At 50.3% G+C, this 20112-nt stretch overlaps 1 pseudogene; it reads left to right on the top strand.

Moving 5' to 3' along the window:
• The first annotated feature begins 7249 nt into the window (after window positions 1-7249).
• On the top strand, window positions 7250-20087 carry LOC117844203 (uncharacterized; annotated as a pseudogene).
• Window positions 20088-20112: the final 25 nt, after the last annotated feature.

The following is a 20112-nucleotide window of genomic DNA, read 5'->3' as shown; positions in this document are numbered from 1 at the left end:
AGGAAAAGCTAACTATGGCACTATGTAATCCAGAACACCCTAGACATTGCCGAGGCAAAGGAGTAATTCCATGGAAGTCTGCCTTTCGTGAATACATTGATTCATATAGAAGTCACGATAGAAGTAAGGCTGAACACGCACAACAGCTGTGAGCCCCATGTGAGCTAGTTACTCCCGTGAAAAACAAGCTCATCGTGGTGGATTTTTGTGTGGCTTAACAACTGACACATGGCTAAACAATTCATGGCGTGAAGATTCCAGCTCGCGGTTACACCAAAGTTGGGGTGGACTGAGTAGTCAACGGTTGGGATGATCTGGAACTGGAGATTCCTGAAAGTGACGGGGAAAAGAATCTAGGAGAAGCCATCCACGGTTGGATTCTATGGCCTAAACGCTACATAAGGATTACGCAACTGAATCCCCTAACCTTGGGATCATCTCCTCAAGGCTCAAGGGCAAGATCACCTATGCCATCTGCTAGGGAACCCTCTCCACTACCGGACAGGGATCCTAGCATGAGTCCACCAGCTGACTATAGCTGGCCATTTGGCCCGGGCACCATGGGCCGGTCCAAGCACGGCACTAAGAAGCACGGTCCAGGAACGGCCCGGTCCAACTCCCATCGTGCTAGTGCCTGGCACGACCGGGTTGTAGTGCCGTGCTTGGGCCGCCATCTCGGCTTGAAGGGCCGGCACGAGCACAACACGGTTTTTAGGCCGGCATTATACTAGTCCGATAAATATCAGTTGTTGGATCTCCTAAGTAAACCAGAGCTGTTAGATTCACATCAAGTCATAGTGAAAACCCTATCTCCTTCTCTTCCCCATCTCTTTTTTTCCCAGGCAACAGGCAGCGGCGCGGCCCTCCTGCGGGCGAGCGCAGGCGGCGGCGTGGACCCCCCGCGGGCAGGCAGCGGCGCAGCCCCCTGTGAGGGTAAGCGAAGGCGGTGGCGCAAACCACCTGCGGGCGAGCGCAGGCGGCGGCGCGGCCCTCCTGCGGGCGAGCGCAGGCGGCGGCGCGGACCCTCGGCAGGCAAGCGGTGGCGCAATCCCCCACGAGGGCAAGCGAAGGTGGCAGCGCAGCCCCCCACAAGGGAGAGCACAAGCGGCGGCATGGACCCCCGTCAGGCGAGCGAAGGCGGCGGCACGACCCTACGCCAGCGGGTGAGCACAGGCGGCGGGTGAGCGATGGCGGCATGGCCCCACACTGGCGGGTGAGCACAGGCGGCGGCGCGGGCATGCCGGGCTGCCATGCTCGACAGCACGGCACAGCACAGCTAACCGCCCATAGGGCTGTGCCTGTGCCGAGGTCTCGGCACGGCGGCTATATCAGGCACGGCACGGGTAAGCCACCGTTCCGTGTAGTGCCGTGCCTAGCCATGCCGTGCCTGATCGTGCTCGTGCTAGTGCCGTGTCATGTGGCCCGGTTGGCCATGTATACAGCTGACAGGGATCCTAGCATGAGTCCACCTTTCCCTATTATGAGCAAGGCTATACAGGGAAAGACGCCTTCAGTTTCGCCTACTACGGCTATGAAGAAGCAACATAAGTCGAAGGAGAAGCAAACAGAACCCAAGAAACCTTGTGATATGACTAATGCGAAACTCCACGTAATAATGGATACTGAGGTTAAAGCTCACTTCTCACCAAAGCCTCCCATGAAGAAAGATCCACCACTTGATAAGGTTAAACTTCGGGCTTTCATTAGAAGCATGGAGAAAAAGGCAGAGAAACCACCGCTACCTAACTACAACCAACAAATAACAAAGGCTTTTCAAAAGAAGAAGAAAAGTGGGTCAAGTATTCCACAGCACAGAATCCAATCCAACCAATCGATTGCCCCGCTCAAGGTGCTTTCGGAGTTTGATCAAAACCTGCTTGAATTTGCCAAAGATACAAATCTCACCCCAGCTCACCTTCGAGGGGAGGATCACGTCCCAAAGCACCCTGGGCTGCTAAATGGAAATATGAGTTTGGGAAACCACTTGTGTGGTCGCAGTTGGTAGACCGTCTTCCAAAGAAGATGTACAAATTGCACAAATGGTACATGGAGGCTTCAGCCAATGGTTTACTCATGCTTGAAGTTTGGATTAGAGATCTACATTATATCTTTGGGGAAGACATTATAAATGTGCTGCCGGAGGAACTCTGTTAGCTTTACAATTAAGACGCACTTGACAAGTTACTTATCAGTTCCTGGGTTCTGTAAGTTTTTAATTTGCTCTAACTTCAAAATCCCCGCTCTAGTCATTGTGCGATGTCTTAACTCCTATTCAATTTTGTATCATGCAGGATGGAGATTCAAAATTTTCGGAGGAAAGGATACTATGACATAGACTTCATAGACTCGGATGTTGTAAACGAGTCAACTCTAAGAGATAGACCAAAGCGGACCTTGAAGAGCATATATAAGTTCCTCGACAACCAACTTTACAAGGAGTACATACTTCTACCGTCCAATTTCAAGTGAGCGTGTTTCCCATATCTTTTCCTTTCAAACTAACAGTTAAACATAAAACTAACTAGCTTTGGCTATACATATCTGTACAGCTTCCACTCGATACTCCTTGTTGCCGTGGTTTGATCAAAGCGCAGTTGTCACACCCTGAAATTTTCAAATTTCAGGATGCGATTAAAAGGATTAATTAGACAATAATTTTCATAATTTTAAAATTTTCCCAACATTTATTTTCTTTATAGGAAATTTAGCATAGGAAAAATAATTGTTTGCTTTTCAAAATTATTAATTAAATAATGTTGTTCTCTGTCTGTGCATTCATGCCGATGCATCTTGGGGTTCCTTAAGTGAAAAAGTTTGAAAAATGCGTTTAGACGTTCTCCAAGTCTTTCTGAGAACTTTCCAACTTAATCTAAAATTTATTCTCCTTTTCCTTGAGCTTAATCCAATTTTTCAGATGGTTCTAAAATCCTTTTCATGAGCTGAAAATATTTTATTTGGATTCCTCAAGTCCCAAATTGTCTCTAGGTTTTTTTCTAGAATTTAAGGATTTTGAGAGTATTTTTTCTGAATTAAATGATTTATCTGGATTCTTCTTTGCACGAAAAGTTGTTTCTGAAAAAAGGGGGAAAATCCTTTTTCTTGGGCTCGGCCCACATTGGCCCAGTAGGCCGGCCTCCTCGTCCTCTTCCTCTCCGACCCAATCCTTCCTCCCCTATCATTCTCCTTAGCAGGCCAGTTTCTCTTCTGGCCCAAGTCCCCTGATCGGCCCTGCTAGCCTGCTCCCTCTCTCCCTCTCGCTGATAGGGCGGGCCCACAAGTCGGAAGCTCCTTCAACCTCCGGTCACAGGCGCCACCGCATTCCCCAGGTCGCGCCGCCAGGCCGGCATCCCCCACCCCTGCGGCTCCCTAGCGCCCTTCAGTTTCTCCCGCGTCGTTCCATCTCCCGGCGCAGCTTGCCCTCCCCGCGCCCCCTCATTTCCTCTTCTAGTAACGGCCGCCCACCATCGGCCGGTTGCCATTCATGGCGTCGCCGGCTCAATTCTCCTCCCTGAGCTGCCTCAACTCCCTTCCTCCACCCCTATAAAGCTTCCCCACGCGCCGACTTTCATGCCTAACCGAGTACACACGAAGTGCCGTCGGATTTCATCCGATTTAACCACTTGAACATGACCGAATAGCAAACCCACACGAAGGTGAGCGGTTCCAGAGAATACAACAAGTCCACTGAGTTAACAAATTAACCATTTAGTTTGGCCATAAAACAACATCAGAGTTTACAAGATTCAGAGGAAAAACAACAGAAGGTAAAACAACTAGCGGAAGCTAACTCGTCGTGGTCGAACATCCCTGGTGAGGCCAACCGGGACATCAGTGATCCCTCTCCTCGCTGTCCGAGGAGGGATCCCACTCAACCGTCCAACCTGGAGGGAGTTGGGGCGGCCAAGTGCCAGCAGAGGAAGGCTCAGAGGCAGCAACTTCACCTGAAAAAGAAGAGCCACCACAAGGCTGAGCTACTAAGCTCAACAAGACTTAACCGACAGGGAGTACGCTACTCCACCACTTCTAGACATGCAAGGCTTTTTGGCTGAGGGGTTTGTTTGCCAAAAGCGCTAGGCGTATCCCTACTTTCAAGTTTTAGCTCAGGTTCTAAGTTCATTATCCGGTCTAGGTTTGCAATCTACTCTAAAACAGACATAGAACCAACCAAGGTATATACATTATCATCGAGACCATGTCATCATCAGATTCCTTTATTACTCAGGGTGACATAGCGATCAAGCAGTCTCAAACTGTGAGAGGCAGACGAATCGATTCGAGTTTCTTAACCATTCATGGCGAACCTAATCTCACGACATCCGCGCACCACAAGGGTCGCTTCTTGTGTCGGCTGTCCCCATCAATTCCCAGGCGCGTGTCAGGTCCAAACTTCCCTTGGCATGCAATGCTCCACAGTCCCGGTCTCTACCGTACTGTGATCGCACTTGCACCCACATGATGCACCATGGGAACCTCGTTCCAGGGACAGCAGGGGTATAAGCCACGCCCTAGTTCAATCAGGTACTAGGCTTCCCCATCCCATACTAGGTATGAGATTAGTACTTTCAAACACTTGATCACGAACACCACCACTATCGGGCCTTAGCAAGTTTTATAGACAGACAGGGCGATCAACCGACCACCAAAGAGTTACCCAAAACCCTGCTCTGTCCATCGTCCTTATAGTTGTAACAGAAGGGAAACAACCAACTCCTACAACTCGCGAGTGACAGGAAATCACTCGGCTTTTACCGTTTCCTAATTAAGCAAGGCATCTACTCGGTCCAACAGCTAGTGATCAGATCAAGGGATCTAAGTCATGCCCTATGGTTCCAAACAACTCCTATACGTAAATGCACAAGCATGTTAAAGAAGGCATGCGCAAGTTTGGTAAAACACAGGGGATTCATGCATCCGGGGCTTGCCTTCGAGCAAGGAGGAGGGAAGCTGCTCGTCTGCTTGGGCGGCTTCGGCTTCTGGAGGGAGGAGCTCGGCTACACCTTCGTCTTCTTGCGCCGGGTGCAGCTCGTAAAAGCCGTCGGCGAGACGCAGCTCTACACGAATGCAACGCATTGGTTAGCATTTAGACTGTCATTTCAACAACAGCACTTGCAAGTTTGAGCCCGGAAACTTGCGGCAAGTTACAGGAGGGTGGGAAGTTCGCTTGAGTTGGTGGAGATCAAGCTATAAGGGTCGGATGGGAAGGAACTTATGATCTGACCCTTAAACTAGAGGAAAAGATGTGCTAGGGGTCCTCAGACTTAACGCTGAAAAGTCCCCAAGTTTTACACATACACCCTCGGTTCAAGGAAAAAGATACAGCTGAGCCCTCGGGTGGGGCGGAGGAAGGTCGGCGGAACAGACAAGGGTCGGGCGAGACGGAACCGGGGTCGGGCGGATAGGAGGGGTCGGACGAGGCGAAACAAAGGGTCGGTAGCTTACCTTCGTCTTACAGATGAGGCTTGGGGTCGGGAAAGAACAGGCTTGGGCGGAAAGACTAAGGCTTGGGACAGCGGCGAGGATGTCTGGTGGTACTCTGGCGGCGGCGGTGCTTCTTGTGCATCACAAGCAAGCTCTTGTGCAGCACGGGGAGCAGTGGCCGGCGGCTTGGGGAAGGTGGTGTTTGAGCGGAGAGGAGAGTTCCTCAGGCTTAGGCGGTGGCGCTGTGAGCACGAACAGGGAGCAAGCGGGAGGGCAGCGATGGCGAAGGGGAGCTCCGGTGGGGCTCCGGCCTTCCTTTTTATAGCTGCGCGGAAGAGAGAAGGGGGAGCGGCGCGAAGTCCGGGGAAGAAGCGATGGAGTGCTCTGCCGGGGTGGCGATTGAGCGACGAGGGTGGTGGAGCAGGACTTCAGGGATGACGCCGGCGGTCATTGGGCACCGATGACAGGGTGGCACAGGCGCGGGTTTGCCGGTGGTTGAGATTTGGCGGAGGCGGGCATCGTTGCGCGGTGGATCTGATGGAAGTGACCGGGGAAACGATGCTAGAAACGAGGGCGTACAGGTGAGAAGACAGGCGGCTGCGGTCGCACGGGCAAGCGCGGAGCAACAGATTGTCGGGGCGGAGCTTCTGACAAGGCGGAAAAGGAGCTGTCGCTGCCGTGGTCTGGGTTGGCGGAGGAGGAATCGTCGCGTAGCGAGGACTAGGGCGGCGCGACTGTGGAGGGGTGAAGGAAAAGACGGGCGGCATCGGGCTCTGCAGCCGGGATCTGGCGATGTGATGATAGGCGCGGGCGGCGAGGTGCTGCAGAAAGGGTAGCAGAGGAGCTTCCGCCACGATTGGGGAAGGGGGCGCGAGAATCCATTCGGTCGTGGCCGGCGACGAGGCGGAGCGGCGGGCGTTGGAGGAGTTGAGCCATGCGGCTAGGGAACTCTAAAGCGGGCATGCAACTCGAGTGCGCCTGTCGTGAGAGATCTGGGGGGGGGGAAGATCTCGTGGGTCCACCGGTCAGTCTCGGTGGTCCACGGCTCAGATTTGAAGGGAGGCGTTGTGGGAGGACTTAGAAAGATCCGACGGTGGGTTGGGGGTTGGCGGGGTCGGAACTGGGGAAAAACGGCGAGGGGTCAGATCGCAGGGGGTCGGGACCGAGCTGGAGGTTGAGCACTTAGACTTGGTAAACTGAGACAGGGGATTAACGCGAAGGGTTTTTATCCGAGGCCGTTACACATTTAGTCCCTATTGAGCATAGAGTTAGGCTTGCTACTAGTGAGTTTACTGGTTTTGCTTTCTTTTGGTGGAATGATCTTTGCAATAATAATAATGCCAATGTTGTACTTCAAACTTGGAATGTTTTAAAACAACGTATGAAATCTTATTTTGTTCCTCCTTATTACCAACATGATTTGTGTATGAAACTGCAAACTTTAAAATAAGGTGAAAAAGGAGTAGAAGAATATTATCAGGAATTGCTCATTGGTCTAGCACGTTGTGATATACATGAGGATGATGAAGATACTCGTGCTAGATTCTTTGGTGGTTTGAATCGTGATATATAGGATATTCTTGATTACAAAGATTGGAACAGGTTCAACCAATTATATCATCTTGCTCTTAAAGCCGAAAGAGAAGTACATGGATGTCGTCAACAACACACTTTTAGGTCCAACCCTGGAAGATCTTTTCAGCAACAGTGTTCCAACGTCGACAAACCCAAGGCTTCTGTTGCCCAGCCATCAACGACACCATCTACTACTACACATGCTTCCAAGGTGAGAAATTTGTTTCCTATGCAGTCCCAACTGCAGAAGAAAGCTATGGTCCCTGGTGCGTCATCGGACAACTCCAACAAAATTGTGTGCCACCACAAGGGCATTGGACATGTCATGAACGATTACCCAAATTGTCATTCTTACATAGCCACCGCTGATGGAACAGGATATGTAAATGCTAGTGATGTTGAAGATGAATTGGCTCTTGCTGCTAATATTGTTGTAGATGAAGCGAATCAAGAGGAGGAGGTTGTCATTGATTCTCTGGCTGCCTCGGTAGGTTATGAGAGCCTTCTTGTGCAGCGGGTGTTGACTTCACAACTGGGACATGAGGAAGAAAAGCTCCAACATCGCAATTTGTTCCACATGTTTCTCATCGTCAAGGATCGCCGTGTTCTCACCATAATTGATAGTGGGAGTTGCAACAACTTGGTGAGTTTCGATTTTGTCAAGAAACTTGGCTTGACCACACGTGGGCATTCTACACCATACCTCCTACAATGGTTCAACGACAGTGGTAAGACAAAGGTAACTAGATCAACGCGTGTGCATTTTTCTATTGGCTCATATAGTGACTATGCTAATTTTGATGTCGTACCTATGCACGCTTGCTCTCTTTTTGTTAGGCCGCCCATGGGAATTTGATACTGATGTTTTACACCATGGTAAAACTAATAAATATACTTTTATGCATCAAAATAAGAAGATTAGTTTGCTTTCTTTATCTCCTGCGGATATTAGGACACATCATAATGAGCTTGCTGAAATTGTTAAGAATAATCCTGCATTAGATCCATCTCACGCTAACCATAATGGGATTAAGTTAAAAGAGGGTGTTTATCTTGCCACCACTGCTGCTACTGCTGCTTTATGCGATAATCATGATGCACCTTGTTATACTATGCTTTGTCAAGATGTTTGTGTTAGCGATAATCCTATGTCTCGTATCTTGCATCCTCCTGTCCCTAACCTTTTGCAGGAGATTGATGATGGGATGGCGTCGAGGATGACTCCAATTCATGAAGGGGAGGATGATGAGGATATCGCCATGCTGGACACACACGAGTCATGGTCTTCCCCAAGTTACAAGTCGTCACCAACTCGGTCGTCGCGTTAAGTTCGGATTCAGCCGACACTCCTGCACGGTTTTGGTCATATCTCCCTCATACGACATCGAAACGAGGTGTTCTTTGATACGTTGGAATGGGGACGCCGCCGCCGTTCTTTTGGTTCTACTCCTAGATCTATAAGGTTCGTGGATCATTTTGTGTGACCATGACAAGGTGCTGCATCACCAGTTTTGGGCCAACTTGGCCTTGTATTGTGTCGGGCCTTAAGCCCAAGTTGTGGGTGCCCCCTCCTTAGTCGCCCCCAACCCTAGTTCGCCCCTTTTGATATAAACTCAGTAGCCGCCGCCTTAGAAACTGGAGTTTTGTTTAGTTCTAGTTTTCCTTTGAGAAACTAAGATTGATTCGTTGTAGTTGTGGCGACAAGTCCTTTTACAGTGATCCAGGACCCCTATTCTTGTTCTCCTCAATTGTGTCGATTAATCCTTTCGAATTGAGAGCTTGAACCCTTCTTTACTTCATTCCTATTTGCAATATCAAATTGTGTGTTTATAATTTCTTGCTTGTGTCCTTCGATTTACTTGCAAGGAAAGCCTTCCCAGCGACGTCAATCAAGTTATGCTTGGTTGATAACCAACGGAGCAGCGGTGTAGCGGTTGTAGGGATTCGAATCGTGTCTAATTAGAAGCTCGGATCGTCAATGTTGAGTCTCCACCAATCGAATTTATCACTACCTTTCGGAAGATCGGGCTAGTGCTACATCACTTATCCCCATCTCCCCTCCCTTCTCTATCTCTCTCTCCTCTCCTCTCCTCTCTCTCTCACAGCACCCTCACCCTCCTCTCCTGCCTCCCCTCCCCTCCCCTCCCCCCTCCCCTCGCCCCTCACCGGCAGTGAGGAGCAGCGGTGGGGCAAGGTGAGGCGGCGGGTGGCGGGAGCGGTGGCGGGCAGGTAGGGGCGGCGGGAGCAGCAGCGGGTGGGTGGGTTGGGAGCGGCGGCGGGCTGGGAGCGGCGGGTCGGGAGCGGCGAGGGCTGACAGCGGGGTGGGGGCTGGGGAGGACGGGGCCGGCCGGGTGGATTTCAATTTTGTATTTTTTAATACCCCTTTAACTAGTACCGGTACTAAAGGTCCCACCATTAGTACCGAACTAACAATACCGGTTGCGAAATCGATACTAAAGGGGTTCCCAACCGGTGCATAAGAGGGTTCCCTAGTAGTGAGGTTTGTGCTAGCGGGTATCACACCCGCCAACAATATTGAGCTAGCACAAATATCGTCTCTTCGTGATCAAATATCTGTTCTCTATATATCAAGAGTTCTATTTCGATACTCATAAATTTATAACGTGAACATGTGTCGATTAACCTTTTTCTATGCTGTACTCCAAGGTTCCAACACTTTCAAATTACACATAAGCTCCTAGGTTTGCTAACTTGTCACTTGAGGTCCAAATCACTCTAATCAGGCATACGTGCCACTCTAGTATAGAGCTCAAGATGTCCTCATACTCTACTACGTGCTCATGCATGGCCATCAGGTGCTATTTCTACATATACTATATATATAGATACTAGTTTGTGCCCATTAGGATGATTTGGACCATGAATGGCACATTTAACAAGTTTAGGACCCAGATATGCATTTTAAAAAATTATTCGGAACCTATGTGATACCGTGAATTTTACTCTATCTAATATCAGCATGATGGTATATATCATCAGGAGTCCCTGACATCGTCAAAATCATTTTGTTTCCCATGCGCTAGCAAGAGCAGTCACACGGCATTAGGGAAGGAGACTATCTAGGTATGCCCACGCTTTTACTCCACTCTATTTGTGGTGGGCAGTGTCACGGCAGTGCAAGGAGGTGGCAGTGTGTGGTGCAAACAGTGGAGGAGACGAGAGAGAACGGGATGTCCAAGATGGGTACGTTAGGGCAGCATTGGCCCACGAACCACGATGGATCCAGTGAAACGATTATAATGCTAGTGTTGTGCAATCAAAGAGGTGAGATTGAGGAAACCATTTTCCCCATGCGAGTTCAGGAGGAGGGGGAAAAACACTAGCCCAAGCCACTGCGTCCCCCCCCCCCCCCCCCGCAACACGGGTGATGCTCTCGCCACCACCGCCAACCTCCCCTCCCCGCCTCTCGAGCTCACCTCACCGCCGCCGAAGGGGGTCGGCGGAAGCCTGTGCAGCCCCCGAGGACGACGGCGGCGAGGCAAACTTGCCCGTGCGGGGCCTGTATGTCGGGTTGAACGACGCAGGGTGGCGGTTGCCGAGCGGTGCGCCGAGGCGGCAGCGGTCCAGATCTGGCCCCGTCGTGGACGGATCTGGCTCCCCCACCCCCGGATCCGCTGCCCCCGCCCTATTCCGGCACGTGTCCGGTGGTGCGGAGGAAGACGGCTGCAAGAACCCACAATTTGGAAGCTCCCGGCCGCCATGGCCTTCTCCTTGGCGGGTGTGCCCATGCTGCTCATACCTTGGTGACACGGTGGGCGCGCACGTGCCCGCGTGGGTGCCACTAGCTCACGTCGTTCCTACTAGGATTTGTGGGTGGTGCGGAGGGTGCCGGCCGCGGCGTCCATGGCGCGCGAGGCGGCATTGCGTGGCGGCGACTAACCCGGCCAGGGATGAGGTGTCCGCACACGGAGGAAGACTCAGGACGGGTGAGGAAACAGCGCGTGGTGGTGGCCGGTAATGGAGGCAAGGCATCCCCAGGCTGGCAACAGGCGCGTGTTGGGCCATGCGTGGACATGGAGGCCCAAACCTAGCATCCCCGTGCCACGGTGGCGAGCGCAGCGCGGGGCCACGGGGTCGCCTGCGGCAGGTGCAACCTCGCTGTGAGGCACCAGGACACGAGCGCGTCGGTCCGGCGGCGGAGGAGGCACCACCTAGGAGGATAGCGGGCGGAGAGGCACTGGCACGGATGATAGTGGCGCGGAGGAGGCACTGCACGTGTAGGGTGCGGGGTGGAGGACAGCGGTGCGCAGTGATGCTGGCGCGGAGGAGGCGCTTTGCGCAGGCTGCGCTCAGGGCGCCATAGGGTGTGGTGCGAAGAGGATGACTGTCGGCAAGCGAGTGGAGGTGGAGGTACGGTGGCATGGTGTGAGAAGGCGCGGCGGCGATGCCACCCCGGATCGGCTGCCGTCACTATAGCCGGGAGTGCCGAGCTGTGAGCGTGCAGGGGTTGGGATGCTCCGGGCGAAAGCCCTCACCGGCGTTCTTGCTGGTGGAGATGACGGTGGCGCCTAGGGTGTTGTTCTCCCCGTTGGGGGTGTCATTTCTAAGCTACAACCCTGCTACTTGGGGTCCTCTAGGTGAAAATCCTGTCCAGATTCTGGAAGAGCGACCGCGATGCCATTGGCGTCGTGCCCTCCTTGGAGGCATCGTCCTTAGAGACCCATCTCGGTCTGTGACATCCTTGATCCATTAGTCATGGGCGGCCGCAGCCGGTGGCGACAATTCCACCGCGGGGTAAGCTGGACGGGTGTTGCCGAGGCCACGTGGAAGCGATCGCAGTTATGGTGGCGGTCTGGGGTTGTCGCATGGTTGTCGGTCTTGACCGCTTGCAACGGACTGTAGTGGCTAGCACTGCTTGGCAACGATTAGTGCGGCGTGGGACTGCGTCGGAGGACGGCGCTTGCGACAATGACATCATGGGACAACTAGGCTTGCAACGGATCACAGCGGGTTGCTCAGCTTAGCTAGACTACTCGATGCGGTACATCATCGGAAGATGGCACAAGCGACTTCTCTGGTTTCCTGACATGGCGGCGGATGCTTTTGCGTGGATGAAGCAACAAGGTGAAGTCGACCTATGGTGGCAGCTTGGCTGTTCTACAGAGATCTTGTGGAGCGGGGCAATATTGCTCACCACTCTGACATCGACATAAGAAACGGATCCAGGACATAGAGTACTATGGTGAGCAAGGCAAGGCCCCCGCGCATGGTGTTTCTTCGAGGTGGCGAGAGTGAGGTGGAGTCCAACGGCAGATGTGGTGAGGCCCCTGTGCGTTGTGTTATCGCGATGGCGACTGCGAGGCAGCCTGCAAGAGGTACGGATTTGGTGGTATCACTCTGTCTGGTGGAGTGTGGTATTGCAGCGGCACTACAGCAGAGGGTCCCGCATGGCGGTGGCCTTCTCGGTGCGGTGCTGTTCGTTTCTATCGGTTCCCCATCGACACCGGGCCACTCCTGGAGGTTTCGGCGAACTATGAGCATGGATGTTGGCAGGTGCCGCCGTGGCGAGTGGAGTGGTGAGGCTGTGTTGATGTCCCAATCCAACCGGTAGTGTGTGGCAGTTTTTGAGTTAAGTGGCTACTCGCGTTGATGTCCCAATCCAACCGGGTGAGTTTGTTTTGTTTTTCTTTTCTGTCCCGTCCGGAACTTCTTCTACTTAGTCGGTAAAAAAAAAGGTGAGAGTGCTCCTAACTATAAAATTATATTCATCACAAGCAACACGTAGGGTAGGTAAAAAGATCTAAAAACTAGAGGTATAATAACTTTGCTAAGATACTGTTGAAGTAAGAAACTAGCATTGAATAAGCAAACGTAGCACATACCAATCATCTCATTAAAGTACAAAAAAATATAAGAGTTATATAGCTGAATCCCCGTCCATCCACCCATGGTACGAATAAAGAAATTACCCCGTTAAAGACATGGCTTACGATAACGATTGTCGGGACGAAATCTCAAGGCAAACAAGTGCACTGTTACCTTACGCCCTGCAGCACCTGGTAGACCTGCCACTAAGAGGGTATAGACAAATTCACTCTTGTTCATGTCCAAATCCAAATAATTATTATTCACTCCTTACCCTCCCCAAACCCACTAATATCCAATGGATAATTAACTTTATGCTATATATATATATTACATATACATATCCAATTGATTAATTATACTCTTCCTATTTCCAATAGGTATATAATTTTCTTCATATACCTCCTCCATTTGAAGTGGATGTGAATTTAGGAAGAAGGTATGGATACCCAGTGGTAGGCCTAGCACCTGGTGTTGTGGTTGCGGCTTCCGCTGCTGCTCCACCTTCTCTCATGGGATGTTCCTAGGCCTTGGTTCTCCATATAGTGCTGATGCCCTTGGGTTCACCCTCTCGGCGGCAGCGTGAGAGGTGGATGATGAAGATGTGCAAGAAAAAATGTGGCTGGTGGTGGAACTCTTTGCCCATCGATCTCTTGTGAATTTTCTCTAGCGGGTGTGCAAGCCGTAGACAAAGTCGGAGTTGATAGTGCCTTATTAATTAATGAGTTGGTCCCATGAGGCGCTTGGTTGGCACCAGCCAAAGGTTATCTCGTTCCCAGCTACGGTGACTTCATTTTATCTTGAAACCTATTTTCATCTTTGGTTAAAATACCTAATTATGTTGATTTTCCTACAGTTTAGTAACATACTTTGAAAAACACAAGATAGTGTCTTTCCGGATCCTCTTTATGAAGAGTTTGAGGACTCTTCAGAGTCCTCTAATGTAAATTTTCAACAACAGGTAAATCTATCCATTCCTATCCGTTTTTCTTTTTATTATTCTTTGTTTGTTGCTTCTCTCAAGTGACATAGAAAGTCTATGATGAATGTTTAAAAGTCATCTCACTCCTTCCCTCGTATTTTATGATAAGTGGAGGAAGAAAACATCTTTCCCAATTTACTTGTTCAATTCTGAAAAAAACGAAAAGGAAGATAAATGGCGTATATCATAGCAAATAAAATCGTATATCAGTTACGAATGACGTAAAAACATTACGATAAATGGCGTCAACACCATCCTCATGACTCCGTCACCATAGCAATCTTCCTCAAACCTTCTTTTAAACACGCCCCCCTCAACTGGCCTTATGACTATAAATATGAAACATTGCATAGGTGGATAATTAAATAGATCTGATTTTTTGTTATCTGTTTTAATAATCAAATGATGATGAGCGATCCTACCACCTTTGGATTATCAAGATTTCAGTTACCAAAAAGATAAGACGAGAGTTTCGAAGATGTCATTTCAGCAAGGAATGCGAGCGGCAAATGCATTAATGTTTCCTCATCCTCACAGTGCTAAATTTTTGTTTGCCCCCACTTATCATTATGAGACATAAGACTTACGTGGCTCGTTTCACCTTGACACATAGACACCTCAACGGACAAAAACGGTGGTCGATAGAGAAACAAAATCTCAGTCGGCTGGTGACGGAGCAGACTCATATTTATATGTTTAAAATTTTTCTAAGTATGTGTCACTGACTTCAATCATCTTGGTCAATAAAGTCCTTGGACCTTGTGCTCGAAAGAAAGTCTTTGTCAGGGCACCCACGATGGTTACTGAGGCCATGTTTAGTTTCCCCCAAAATCCCAACTTTAACACTATACAAAAAGAAGATTCCCCATCACATCAAACTTGCGATACATGCATGGAGTACTAAATGTAGATGAAATCAAAAACTAATTGCACAGTTTTGTTGTACTTTGCGAGACGAATCTTTTGAGCCTAATTAGTCAATGTTTGGACAATAATTCACAAATACAAACGAAATGGTACAGTTGCGCATTTATGGCAAACTCCCAACTTTGGCACTCCCAAATTGGGAACTAAACAAGGCCTGAGGGTGTACTCTCTGTAACATGTCAAACTCAGCTATAGAGAGAATTGTAGCCTAGTCATCAGTCTACTACACCATTTATTTCCAACTTTAGTGGACCGGGTCCAACATGTCAGAATTTTTTAGTCGGATGGATACGTATGTCTGGTAATCCGAATTATCCGAATTCGTATTCGTTAACAACGTTAATATGGATATCCATAGTCGTATTCGTTTTTCTTATGGATGTCAAATGGATGTATCCGGATTCGATTTTCAGTAGTTTTCTCTATCCGAGTTCATATTCGTATTCGATAAAAATGTGAAATATTCGATACTATCTGTAAAGAATAAAGTACCGATGAAACCATGTAATATTAATAAAATAATTATGTACAACATTTAATCTATTAAAAATATCTATATGGTAAATGAATAATTATGTTAATCTAATATTAGTAGTGACATACAATGATCAAGTTTAATTAATTTTAATATAGCTAATCATATTAGTTTTAAATACAATACATTATTTATTTAATGAATAAATTACATTTATATGTATGAATGTACTTATTTTATTTTAAAGGATATATATATTTATGGAAATATTTGTTTTTATATTTATATTTATTATGTATTAATAAATATGTAATGTTCAATAAACTATCTGCTATGTATTACTCATACTTTACTCCTACTACTTGTGACATGATTTTATATCCTTATATAATATTAAAATACGGTTGTTTCATCCAACCATCGTGGTTGTTTTGAAATTTTTTTTTAATTTTTTCGTAATCAACTCGTAGTTCTTGGAATGGTTCTTGATAATTTTGAAAAAAATCCCTTGCTGCGCTTGGTGGATGGGGAAAGCGGACGGGCGGGGTCGAGCAGCGGGGCGCAGTGCGGACGCCGAAGGCGCCCGCGCAGGAGGCCAGGCTCGCGGCGCTTGCCAAGGGACGCGCGGGACTCCAGGATGAAGATCTTCTCCGGCACGGCCAACCGCTCGCTCTCCCAGGTGGGTTCGCCTGCTCTATTGCTCCCTGGTGGCTCCGTTCCGTACTCGCAGAAAGAAAATAAACTTCTTAAGCAACCTGGGCGCTGGAGTTGTATATGGTGCTTGATTTCTTGTTCCTACAGTGGTTTTAAGTCGTCAAATGCCACTGTGCCTGATAATTTTGTTTTTTACAATTGCATAATTGCACTTGATTTGGTGCTTTACGTGAAAGGGATGTCACCCCTGGCAGTTATAATGCGAATATTTTTTAAAAAAAATGAACAATGCTTTATGGATTTGTATTTTCGTCTACTATGGTTGCGAAAGTGATTTTTGTGACAGTACTACTAAAATAGACATGAAAGGGATTTGCACCTTTTCAGATGTAATACAGCCAATTTACTACGTGTCCATGTTTTTTGTTTTCTAGATTTTTATGTTTGATTCGCTATGGTTGTTAAGGTACTGATTGGTGATTGGGAACGTGCTACTGAATACTTATGCCTTTCTCTGTATTTACTTCTAGGAAATTGCTGCTTACCTTGGTGTAGACCTCGGCAAGATCCTCATCAAGGGCTTTGCCGATGGAGAAATTTACGTCCAACTGCAAGAGATCGTGAGAGGATGCGATGTGTTCTTGGTCCAACCAATATGCTCTCCTGTCAACAAAAACCTCATGGAGCTCTTCATCATGATTGATGCATGCCGGAGGGCTTCAACACGGTCTATTACTGTTGGGAATGTACATGGTGCAAACCATCTACCTCATGCAACCTTGGAAACTATAAATCAAGGCCGTAAGATGCTAATCCAATGGATAGGTTTAGTGGTGGGATTATTTTGCAGTTAACCCCCCACCTGCCGGCTAGTTTTGCATATCATGGAAAAGGTGTTGCATCAAAAGTGGCCGGCGGGTGGGGGGCTTAACTGCAAAATAATCCCACCACTAACCCTACCCATTGGATTAGCATCTTGTAGTCTTGACTCATAGTTTTTCAAGTTTGCATGGAGTAGATGGTTTGCACCAGATACGTTCCCATTGCTGTTGTCATCCCATACTTTGGGTATGCCAGAGCAGACTGAAAGGTATTGACTAAGTGATTCGGTCCCTTTCCCTGACCTCGCCGTCCGCCGCCGCCGGCCCTCTCACCGTCCGCCGCCACCGCCTCTGCATGTGTGGTGCGTGCTGCCACAAGAGGTTGCGCGTGGGGGAGAAGACAGATCGCCGCCAGCCCCCTCGCCATCCTCCGCCTGCCCGGGCCACCGCCCACCGTGGCATCTGCACGCAGTGCCAGCCACCGACAAATTGCAAAATATAACCCACGAAAGGAGCAAAAGAAAGGAAAAGAAAAATAAGATGTTGTCGGCCCGTTACCATAGTTGTCAAGGCCACGCGCACAGTGGAGAGCATGATGAGGATGGATGACAAGCTCAGGCACGGCACCATGGCGACAGATTTGGCGGTCGCGTTGCGGAGGCAGGCAGCCAACGAGGACGCGGCATGCTCGATGGTCGATGCGTTCGTCGTGTCCGTGCGCTGCTTCCGGCCTACCAGCAGCTCGCATTGTTCTGCTAACGGCCGCAGCCCGCTTGAAAACCACTGATACCGCTATCTACAAGAAAATCCAAGAAAGAAAAGGAAAAATAGCAGGCATCACAATTCACTTTGGATCTTGAAACTAGACAATCACTCGCGATGCGTGGAGTTGGCGTGTCATAGCGGTGGCGGTGCTGCGTACGAGCGGGTCGGATTGGGTTCGGTTGGGGGCGGTCATGGTTGGCTTTCAGCTCAGTGGCAGCTGGCGGCCATGGGATGGTGGCAGTTGGTAGCTCGGATGCGCTCGATGAGAGGATACATGGACGGATGGAGGTGGGTGACAGCGTCAGAGAGTGAGAAGATAAGGCTAAGCTAACGCGAGAGCTGGTTTCTGCATCCTCACGCTAACAACATGGCCGCCACGCTGTTCTCCTATCGCAGTCGATGCACGTGTACGACGCTAAACTCCATGCGCCCTTCATTCCTCCATGCGTTGTTGGTTGGACTGCCAGCACTGCCGAGCCGGTGCACATCACAAGGCTGGCGGAGTTGACGCTGACAGATTGTGCATGGTGCAGCCGCACGACAGCAGCAATTAAGTTGTCAAAATATCACCCAAGTTGTTTGTCATGTTTATTAGGTTAGGGTTGTGCAATGTTTTTTTTTTCTCCCGTTGCAACGTACGGGTATACCTGCTAGTTAATACTCGTTATGGCTTCGAGTATCCGAATGCGAATCTGAATTCGAATTATTCATTTTTTCATTTTGTATCCGTACCCAATAATATTCGTCTTCATATCTGAATTCAAATTAAAATGTGTATTTGAATTTGATTTCATCCAAATCCATCCCTCAATCTTCTCCATCTCTTCCAAGCCAGCCCGCACTCCCTCAGCCACAACTCCGGCGGACCTCACCAGTCCGCCATCCCATCCCCGTGGCATCCTCGCTGGCCGCGGTCGCCTCCAGGTGTCGCCCCGACTCCCCGCCCCCTACCTTGCTGGTCGTGACCGCCTCCCGATGCCGGCTACAACCCCCACGCCGCCCCTTCCTGGCCCCGCCCCTGCCTGGATCTGCCGTGGTGGCCAAGAGCTCCGACCCACCTCCGCCAGATCCAAGGTCTGCACCTCCACCCCCACCTCGCCTCATTCTTCTCCATCATCATCCTTGAGCGAGCAAGGAGAAAATGAGTGCGAAGGAAGCCTAGACGGTGGGACCCGCTTGTCTTCGTGGTGCGTGCTATCAGCTCATGCTAGACGTAGTGACATTTTCTTTCTCTCTCCTACCCATCACGGTAAGGGAGATTTAACTATTTGCCACTTTTACGGATGGCACTTCTTCGTTTGCCAGTTTTACGTAGGCTCCTACATATTTGCCATCGCGAAATAAATGACGCTACACATTTGCCACTTTTGCTGACGTGTCGCATCACGTCCTCCGTCCAGCATGTATCAAGCACAGAAAAAGACCATAGTGCCCTCCCTGCAGCATGTGCGTTTGCTCTCTTCCTCTCTCTCACCTATCTCTATGCATACGCTGCCAAACGAGTCCACGAAGATGAGAAGCCGGAGCCGGCGAAGCCGTTGCTGCCAGCGGCATGGCTGCTACTGCGCGCACTCTTCTACGCCACCTCCATGGCCGTGGGCTTCCGCTTCTTGCGCCTCTTCATGCACCTTCTCTTCCTGCCGACGCCGCCCATCAACCCTGCCGCGCACCTTGTCTCGCTCGTGTCCCCGCCTGTCATGGTCGCCGGGCTAGCAACACGACGACGGCCACGATCACCACCACGACCATGACCACCGTCACCACCACCACCATGGTGGCCGCCGAGATCGGAGCTGCCCACCCGCATCACCACCACGGCCCCATCTTCGTGGGGCGCCACCCGATCCGCATCTGCTCCTAGCCGCACCCGGACCCCAACGAGATGCTCAAGGCCCACCGCATCCTCGCCGCCGTCCAGAACGCGCAACGCAACAGCAAGCACCGCAGCGCTAGGCCGCCGAGGCCCGTCATTGCCGTCACCCCAACCACCACATCCGCGCTCCAGGTGTCGTCCCTGACGTCTTTGGCGCACACACTCCGCCTCGTCGATGCCTAGCTCATGTGGATCATCGTCGAGCTGGGGCACCGCACCGACGCTGTCGCCGCCGTGCTCTCCAGCTCCAACCTCGACTTCCTCCACATCACCGGTCCCGGCGGCTCCACCGCGTCCCTCCGAATACACACCCTCAGGTACGCATTCTCGATCGAACCACAAGATGGGATCTCACCTCTCGCTGATTCATTTGCCCAGGCACTCCGGCGAGAGCGGAAGCAAGCCAGGACTCGTCTCCAATCCCCTCCGCTCAACACACATGCGAGGCAAGCACGGCTCCAGCCTGCGGCTTGCACGTGCCGGTGGGTCCAACTCCCTCATCCGCGCCGTCTCCATGAAGCAGCACGCGTAGGACTCGGCACGCCCGGCGCGGAGGCGCACGGTGTGGAGCATCCCATCGCCGTCGAAGAGGTGGTGCCCCGCGCGGGGCTTGTGGAGCGGGTTCGCGCCGTTGCGGACGTAGACCCTATCGAGGCAGGACGGGACAGGGCTGGGCAGAGGAGTTGTAGTAAGAAAGAAGAGGGCGGCGAGAGGTTGAAGATGATACTGATAATCAGGTCCCACACATCATTAGCAGGAGAGAGGGGATGAGATGGCTAACATGATGAGGGCAAGG

This window comes from Setaria viridis, chromosome 2 (assembly GCF_005286985.2).
Source record: "Setaria viridis chromosome 2, Setaria_viridis_v4.0, whole genome shotgun sequence".
Classification (NCBI taxonomy): Eukaryota; Viridiplantae; Streptophyta; class Magnoliopsida; order Poales; family Poaceae; genus Setaria; species Setaria viridis.
Note: the sequence above shows the minus strand (reverse complement) of the source record. Positions and strands in the feature narration are given on the sequence as shown.